General features: G+C 50.0%; 1 pseudogene; it reads left to right on the top strand.

The window, feature by feature from the left end:
* The first annotated feature begins 3,547 nt into the window (after positions 1-3,547).
* On the top strand, positions 3,548-6,303 carry LOC115899615 (annotated as a pseudogene).
* Positions 6,304-8,979: the final 2,676 nt, after the last annotated feature.

The following is an 8,979-nucleotide window of genomic DNA, read 5'->3' as shown; positions in this document are numbered from 1 at the left end:
AAGTACCAGGCAGGAGGACTAAACACCAGACAAACCCAGCCCCAGATGCCCCGAGGGAGCCATCCCAGTACTCACTCCGCTGCACTGAAATGATGTCCAGGTCAGTTTATCCCACTAGACCAAGAACTCCAGCTCTCCATGTGTCAGTCACCAGTCGCTGCCTCTGCATCTCCTGCTCTAGGATGGTGCTTCTGCACTTCACAGGAAATCTGTATCAATGTTTGTCAACACTATGTATGACAGTGTAACTTAATATCTGCACAGAAAACATAAATTCTTTGAGGACCAGGGCCGGGATTATTAGCCTTTGTACTCCCACTGCCACTGTCTGGGACATCAGAGGCACTCGGTAGAAGTTGGTGAAGAGAAAGAAAAGGCAGAGGAGAGACAGGAAAGCAGGACCAACACTGCAGACACAGATTCTGAGGTGGCTGGAGGAGAGGCAGGGCAGAGAAACTTCCTGGATGCTGGAATGGGGTTCACTGTGATACCTGCTGCTGGATTTCAAATGTCAAAGGTGATGCTTTGCTGACCTTGACCTCTGACTGCCCTTTAGCTTTCCCAATCTCAAGGCAGGGCACTTAGCAACTGCAATGTCAAGAAATTATGCTTCATTAAAGCATGAGAATGTTATTTACATGGACGTTCATTACTTCATTTTTTACATGGGAATGTAAATAATTGAAGAGATTGTTAAAGACTAAATCATGCACATTCAATAACTTTGTAAAATATTAATGATAACTGAAACACAAATGTTGATGGTCCCCAAAAATGCTAAAATATAAAACAATACTGGCCAATTAAAGATAGAAAACAATCCTAATGAAGCTCCCCAACAGACACATTAAAACTTCTCTGTACATTAAACATTTGGGATTTCAAAGGAAAACCCAGATTCATTCCATTCTTAATACGGCGTTTAAAAAAAAAATCTTAGGTAATACAATATTTCATTTAAAATTTACAAAATTCCATTACATTCATGATTTCATTTCATCCTCAAAACAATCTCCTGAGTTAGGCAGAACAGGTATTACTAACAACTAACTCCATTTTACAGGTGAGGGAACTGAAGTTCACAAAGTACTTGGACTTAACAAAAGCTTTAATAGGGCCACATATCGAAACCAAATCCTCTGCTCAAAAGAACTAGAATAAGTTATCTTTTACATATTATTCATACTTATATCCTGTCAACATCCAAAAATGTTTTGAGGTAGCCTGCAATAATAGACACTTACCCAATAAAAACATTAAAATGAAAAACAGGGGGAAAAAAAAACAGCAGGTGACATGGGAGACAGACAAAGGTAGATAGCAAAGACTGAGACTTAGAATCTAAGAAAACTTCCTGTCTGACCTTCCAGTTCCAGGGAGATGATACTAAAGGAAACAAGATGGTTTATAGACTCATCAACTGACAAAAGAGAGGCTGCAGCAGTTCTGAACTATGAAACACTCCTGGCAGCCACAGCAAATCTCTAGGACAACATACCAATGGCATCAAAGCAAGAGTATACTTCAGTGATAGAGCGAATTAAGTTCCCTGTTTGGGACCCAGGCCAGGGCTAGAGAAAAGAACTCTGAAATGTAGAGCTAAAAAATATATCCTCTGTCAGCCAGGCACAGTGGCTCACACCTATAATCCCCAGCACTCCGGAAGGCCGAGGCGGACAGATCACGAAGTCAGGAGATGGAGACCATCCTGGCTAGCACAGTGAAATCCTGTTTCTACTAAAAATACAATAAATTAGCCGGGCTTGGTTTCAGGCGCCTATAGTCCCAGCTGCTTGGGAGGGTGAGGTAGGAGAATGGAGTGAACCCAGGAGGCGGAGCTTGCAGTGAACCGAGATCCTGCCACCGCACTCCAGCCTGGGCAACAGAGCAAAACTCCGTCTTCAAAAAAAAAAAAAAAAAAAAAAAAAAAAAAAAAAAAAAAAAACATATATATATATATATACCCTCTGTCTTCTCCATACCCATGTGTTCCCTTCCGTGAGAGACTTCCTTTCATTTAATCCATATAAAAATCAAGCCTACTCTAAATGAAAAATACCTCGACACAGAAGCAGCATTAACTAGTTAAGTTTTATTAAGACATTAACAAAATCTAGAAAACCATAAAGAAAATCTGGCTGCATTTTAAAGCCCTCTCCTAACATCAGATTCCCCAAAAGAACAAAGTGCATGGGGCATATAACAAAGACCTTTTCCTAAACTAAGATAAGAATGCAAATCAAAATAAAGGCAAAATCCTACTGAGTGAAGCAAAAATTGTAATTCAGTAGCTCAAGACTTGACCAAACGGTTACTTTTAATCCCTATAATCATCCAAATAACTAGGAATAGCAGAGAAAATTGTGTCTCCTTTCTACAGAGTCACGTGGCTTTAAGAAACTCAAGCACATCAAATTCCCACCTTACCAAACAGATAAATTGGAAAGGAGTTTAGTATTTTATTTTTAAATTATGTATTTATCTTTTTATTTTTTAGAGAAACGGTTTCATTCCGTCACACACACTGGAGTGCAGTGGCATGATTATAGCTCACTGCAGCTTCTAATCTTGAGTTCAAGTGATCCTCGCACCTCAGCCTCCCAAAGCGCTGGCATTACAGGTGTAAACCAAAGCACTCGGCCTGACTATTTTAACGAATTAATTACCATATTCCTTAGAATTGTAGCTCCTTTATAGGTCATTCAACATGTGATGCAATTTTTTACAAGTGGTATTTTTTTTTTTTTTTTTTTTTTTGAGATGGAGTCTCACTCTGTCGCCCAGGCTGGAGTGCAGTGATGCAATCTCTAGTCACTGCAACCTCCACCTCCCGAGTTCAAGTGATTCTCCTGCCTCAGCCTCCCGAGTAGCTGGGACTACAGGCATGTGTCACCACACTCAGCTAAGTTTTTGTATTTTTAGTGGAGACGGGGTTTCACCGTGTTAGCCAGGATGGTCTCCATCTTCTGACCTCGTGATCTGCCTGCCTTGCCCGCCCAAAGTGTTGGGATTACAGATGTGAGCCACCACACCCAGCCCCCAGTGGTAATTTTAAACTATGCTTCAAGCCATTACACAAAGCCAAGTACATCTACTCAAGGCACTCTCAAATTTCCATTTACTCCCATTTTACTCAACAAAATAAAATGTTAAATTGGAACATATTTCACATGACACTTAAAAGATCAACAAAATGCTCCTGAAAAGTTCTGAGCTCAACAACTCCATGAATGAGAAAAAAACAAACCAACTGGATATAGTGAACATACTGCACATAAAACACAATTGTGAAGAAGATGCAAGATACTGCCAAAAAGCTGCTTCAGGTTTCATCAGAGATACTTGTCCTTAACTCTGAGTTAAAGTATATACTCATGTAACTCAACTCGTTTAAAAGGAAACAAAGAGGAAGAAGAAAAAGAACTTCCACTTTAGAATTCACATTTTCGAAAGCCTCCATTATTTACACCATTGCCGGGAAGAGAATTTTTCTCTGCTATATTTGCTTGAAAGAATTAAAGGTGTAGGGCAAAGATTCTTGGAAATTATGTCGTTTACGATCCTCAAAAGTGAGAAACATGAAGCCCAGAAGAGAAGGCCTTCCAGGAAAATTCCAGAGCCGGAGGTAGACCCAGTACATTGTTTTTGTTTTGAGACGAAGTCTCACTCGATGGCCCAGGCTGGAGTGCAGTGGAGCCATTTCGACTCACTGCAACCTCCGCCTCCTGAGTTCAAGCTATTCTCCTGCCTCAGCCTCCTGAGTAGCTGCGATTACAGGCGCCCACCACCACGCCCAACTAATTTTTCTATTTTTAGTAGAGACAGGGTTTCACCATGTTGGCCAGGTTGGTCTCGAACTCCTGACCTCAAGTGATCCGCCTGCCTAGACCTCCCAAAGTCCTGGGATTACAGGCGTGAGCCACCGTGCCCGGCCGACCTGGTAAGTTTTCATCAAGTACTCTGAACTATGCAACAAACACTAGGAAGTAACAGAAAAAAAATTAATCTAAAAACCCTCTGGAGAGTCAAAGAAGTGCAGATTTAAAAACAGCATGAATACTTGGTTTCATGGTATTGAAAAAGGACCTCGCACTTACCTGCATGTACAAACTGCCTGCCCACCTCTATCAGAGCATTTTTCAAGCTGTGCTACAGTTAACTATGTACTGCCCAAAGCCAATCTGTCCCTGCAGATCATAAGCTCTTAAAGACCAGGACTTCAGGAGAACAAGCAAAACTTCAGAGAGAAGGGAGCCACCGAAACAGAGTTCATAGCAATGGGTCGGCAGGAGCTGATGACTGGAGGTGCGCGGTAGCCTTGGGGTCTGGGACAGCGGAGGGCAGAGAAGGCAAAAGGGCCTGCATGACACGCTACACGGCTAGGAACCACAGCTGCGGTGATTAGTTCAGTTTTATCTCGTATGCCTGTCACTTATACACCATCTGTTGTTCAGAAAGAACTTCAGGTTGAGTATTTGGACTCCTTGAGCCTTCCGCTGTTTGTCTCCGGGACGTTTAACACTCTTAAAAGGGGAAAACTGTCCAGTTCGATTTTGCTTCCTGGGACATTACAGGTGTTTCAAAAGTTTGATGAAAGCATTCACTAAGGAGTGATTCCACTTTCTTTGGTGGTTGAGAAATACAGCGTCTGAGGGGCAGCATCAGGTCTTCCCATCAAGCTGAGGTCGGAGTCTCCCCACCACGGACCTCACCCTCGCTCTCCCCTCACAAATCTGACCTCTAACTGTAACTGCCTTGGCCTCATTCCGTGGGTGTGGATGCTCCTGCTTGAAACGCATTTTCAGCCCGCCAAATTCTTGGGAGAGTTTCTTCCACTCTCCAGGCGCTGAGAGCTACAAAGTTCAATCTGCCTTTCAGATTTTTTTTTCTTCCCATTACTAACGGAAGAAATCAAGAAGCGCCGGGCAGAAGGGCCCTTCTCCCTCCAATCAGAGCCCAGCCCGGGGCCAGAGCAGGAAGCGCGGCGGTGGGATGCGCGGTGACAGCCCCTCGCCCCCCGGGACCCGCCGGCCTGGGCAGAGGTCGGTGCGGCCAGCTGGCGACAGCCGTAGGGCCGACGCCTCTCGCTTCCTCCCGCCTGGGAAGTGAGAGGATAAATCACGGGGCGGGGCAGTGCGCCCCCACCAACCACTTCCCCCGCACACGGACCCCCACTACACGCGCGTCTCTGGCGGGGTCGACCCAGACGAGCCACGGGGCGGCGCACAGCCCCACTAGCAGGACGGCCAGGACCCACGCGCGCGGGTCCACGCAGCCACCTATATAGGTGACAAAACACTCAGCCGTTATGTGGGGCCGGAAAGAGCCCCCACCCAGAGTCACGGACCCCCTAGTACGAGGGTCCGCGCAGTCCCCTCGGTGAGTCTGGCGAAGCAGTGTCACTGCCAGGGAGGGCGGCGGAGTCTCCCACTCACGGTGACGCGGTCCCCGCCCCACGAGTGAGTCCTCGCAGGGCCCCCTCTGCCGCACGCGGGGACCAACCACGCCGCGGGGGGACCGGGCAGAAGCCAGCGCCCAGGTCCATGCAGTCCCCTCCGCGGCAGACGGGAGGAGCCGGGGAGCAGTGGGGACCGGCCCCCACCCGCAGGGCGACCAGGACCCCGCGCGGGCCCACGCGGTATTGCAGCAGGTGCGAAGCCCCCGGTGCCACCCGAGGCCGAGACAAAGCCCAGGCGCAAGGACCCCGGATCTCGACCTCGGACCCTGGGGAGCGCAGCTCGGAGCCGCCACGCCCGGGGCAGAGACCCCCGCCCGGTCCGGAGACCCAGTCACCAGTCGCGCCGTCTCACCTCAGGCCGCCGCCTCGCAGCGCTTGCTCCTCGCCGCGGCGCCTGGGCCAACTGGAGCGCAGCTGAGCAGCCCACACAGCCGCAGCAGCCTCAATAATGGAGTCCCGGGGCGGCGCCGCCGCCGCCGCTTCAGCCCGTGTTCCCCGCTCAGGATCCGGCTGGGATCAAGTAGCTGCAGCTGGCGCGGGGCTGTGGCCGGGAAACACACGGTGCAGGTGCACACGGCCCCGCCCGCCGCCCCGCCCCCAGCGGAGCCGGGCGCCCAGGGCCCGTCCCCCGGCCAATGGGGAGCGAGCCGCGCGGAGAGGGCGGGGCCTGGGGACAAAAGGGAGGTTGGGCGGGGCGGCGCTGGGACTGGGCGTGCGGGGTCCCGCGGGAGGACCGGACCCAAGAGCTGGCCGGATCCTTGCCTCCTAGAAGACCCAGCTCAACCTCCACCTGGAGTCTGCTCTACAGGACGCGCTCATCTCAACCCCAGAACTCAGGCTTTTAGAGCAGAGAGCGAGAGACAGGCTTGCTTTACAAAAAGGGAAACTGAGGTCCAAGGAATAGGATTGCCTGCTGCCCAAAGTCACGTAGTCCCATTCACTCGTTCACCTTGTCATTCAGCAAACATTTGGAAGCACGTATGGTGGGCGTTAGGAGTGAAATAGGGCCGGGCGCGGTGGCTCGCGCCTGTAATCCCAGCACTTTGTGGGGCCGAGGCAGGTGGATCACTTGAGGCCAGGAGTTCGAAACCAGCCTGGTCAACAAGATGAAACCCCGTCTCTACTAAGAATACAAAAACTTAGCCGATCGTGATGGCGTGTACCTGTGGTCCCAGCTACTAGGAAGGCTGAGGCAGGAGAATCGTTTGAACCCGGGAGGTGGAGGTTACAGTGAGCTGAGATCCTGCTACTGCATGCACTCCAGCCTGGGCAAAAGAGTGAGACTCTGTCTCCAAAAAAAAAAAAGTAATAGATGGGAAGTAGAAGCGAACTTAGGCCTTCCCTGAAGGAGCTCGGCCAAGGAGTACCTGAAATGTCTCTGCATCTCTTTAAGGTCTGATAAAGGAACCAGGAGCGAGCACTAATCACTTCCCTTTCCTGCCTCAGAGCTTTCATGTGTTTGCTGTTCCCCGCCTGAAATGCCAAGTACTAATGCATTTATTTATAGAAATGGGGTCTCCCTATGTTGCCCAGGCTGGTCCCAAACTCCTGGCCTCAAACTATCCTCTCGTCTCAGCCTCCCAAAGTGTTGGGATTACGGGCATGAACCACTGTGCCCAGCCCTGATCGTCTTTAAAACCTCTTTCCTCATCTTATTTGAGCTTCCTGCATCATGTGACCCCACACCCTTGGTTTTCCTGTACCTCCATAGCTGCTCCTCTGTGGGTACCGGGGACCCACCCCCTTCTCTGCCCAACTTGTATATGTCTGGGCTGAGGCCAAATGCCCTTCCATTTGCAGTGGGCACTGCCACAGGAAATCTCATGCCCTTCCGGGCTTCACAAACCATCCACATGCTCTGCTGCCTGCCAGAGACATCCATCCCAGTCAGATGCCCAGCCCTCACCTTTCCCAAAGCCCCAGCTGGACACAGGGAAGCATCTCAAATTTTCCGCGGGCCAAAACAGAGTGCTTTCTTAGTGCCCTAACTTGCTCATCCATATTCTTGTGATTCTCTGTAAACAGCTCCTCCATCCACCCAACTGCAGAGGTGAAAATCTCGAATCCTCCTCCAGTCCTTCCTCCCCGAACCTCTCATGCAGCCCTCTGCCTTCCTAGGACACTGAGCACCCCTCACTCCCAGCACCAGATGGGGTGCTGTCTGAGTGGCTGCCACTCACTTGACATGAAGTGTGACCTCTCGCCCGGTGTGGTGGCTTACGCCTGTAGTTACAGCACTTTGGGAGGCTGAGGCAGGCAGATCGCTTGAAGCCAGGAGACTGGGTCCAGCCTGGCCAATATGGTGAAACTAAAATACAACAGTTAGCCAGGCATGGTAATGCGTGCCTATCATCCCAGCTACCCTACCCAGGAGGCTGAGGCAGGAAAATTGCTTGAACCTGGGAGGCAGAGGTTGCAGTGAGCCAAGGTCACACCATTGCACTCCAGCCTGGGCAACAGAGTGAGACTCTGTTGCAAATTAAAAAAAAAAAAAAAAAAAAGAAGAACAAGAAGGAGAAGAAGTGTGACCTCTCTAAGGCAAGGCAGTGTCCCACTCTGGTTCACTTCCATGTGTAAAACAGGACCTGCACCCTGAAGGCACTCACTCAGGGAGCCTGCTGGGATGGGTGGATGCAGAGTTAAGGTCTTCATGGTTGCTGGGGCTGACCCCATCCCCATTGCTCTTCCCACACACACCTGCACACTCATCACTCCCACGCTCACACCCACCACTGAAAGCCTGGCCGCTAATCTGATTTGCCTAACAAGGTCCCCAGATGAACAATACATGCTTCCCTACCTCTCCCCTGCTAGGGCCCCACCGTGTTCTGGGATGTACTCAGGGATCAGGAGAACAAAACCTCAGGGAGTGAAAGGACATTCCAGGGTGCAGGCCTCTGCATCCCCCTCCATGCCCTCACCCCTGCCTGACACACCCTCACCCCGTACCTGGCCAGCTCCTACCAACCCTTAAAGTCTCTCCAAGTTCAGTGGTGGCAGCCACACCCTAAAGTGACTGACCCCCCAATGACCTATGCCCTTGCCTAGTCTTCCCGACCTTAGGTACGAGCAAAACCGGTGACTGTCTTTTAACCCATGGAGCCTGGCAAAAGCAATGGGATGTCACTGTCAGAGTGCATCACCTTTGCACACTGGAGAGAGAGGTTTTGCCTGCAGGTGCTGCAGGAGGGAGATGCTGTGCTGAGAAAGGACCTTTGGAGGGGCCCCGTAGGCAAGGAAGCAAAAAGCTGGACCCTTGCCAAGTGGGTCGGAGGAAATGAATTCTGCCAATAACCTCAGCAGACCGGGAAATGGATTCTGCCCTGGTTGAGCCTCAGATGAGGATGCAGCCCAGCTGCTTAGCGTGAGATCCCAAGCACAGGACCCACTAAAATGTGCTCAACTCCTAGCTTGCCAAAATTGGCTTAAAGGTGTGTGTTGTTTCAAGCTTCTAAGTTTTTAGTTATTGCCTATGAAAGTGTTAAAATATGAGACAATAACTTAGGTCCCCTCCCCATCAC

Source organism: Rhinopithecus roxellana, chromosome 9, assembly GCF_007565055.1.
Source record: "Rhinopithecus roxellana isolate Shanxi Qingling chromosome 9, ASM756505v1, whole genome shotgun sequence".
NCBI classification, from domain to species: domain Eukaryota; kingdom Metazoa; phylum Chordata; class Mammalia; order Primates; family Cercopithecidae; genus Rhinopithecus; species Rhinopithecus roxellana.
Note: the sequence above shows the minus strand (reverse complement) of the source record. Positions and strands in the feature narration are given on the sequence as shown.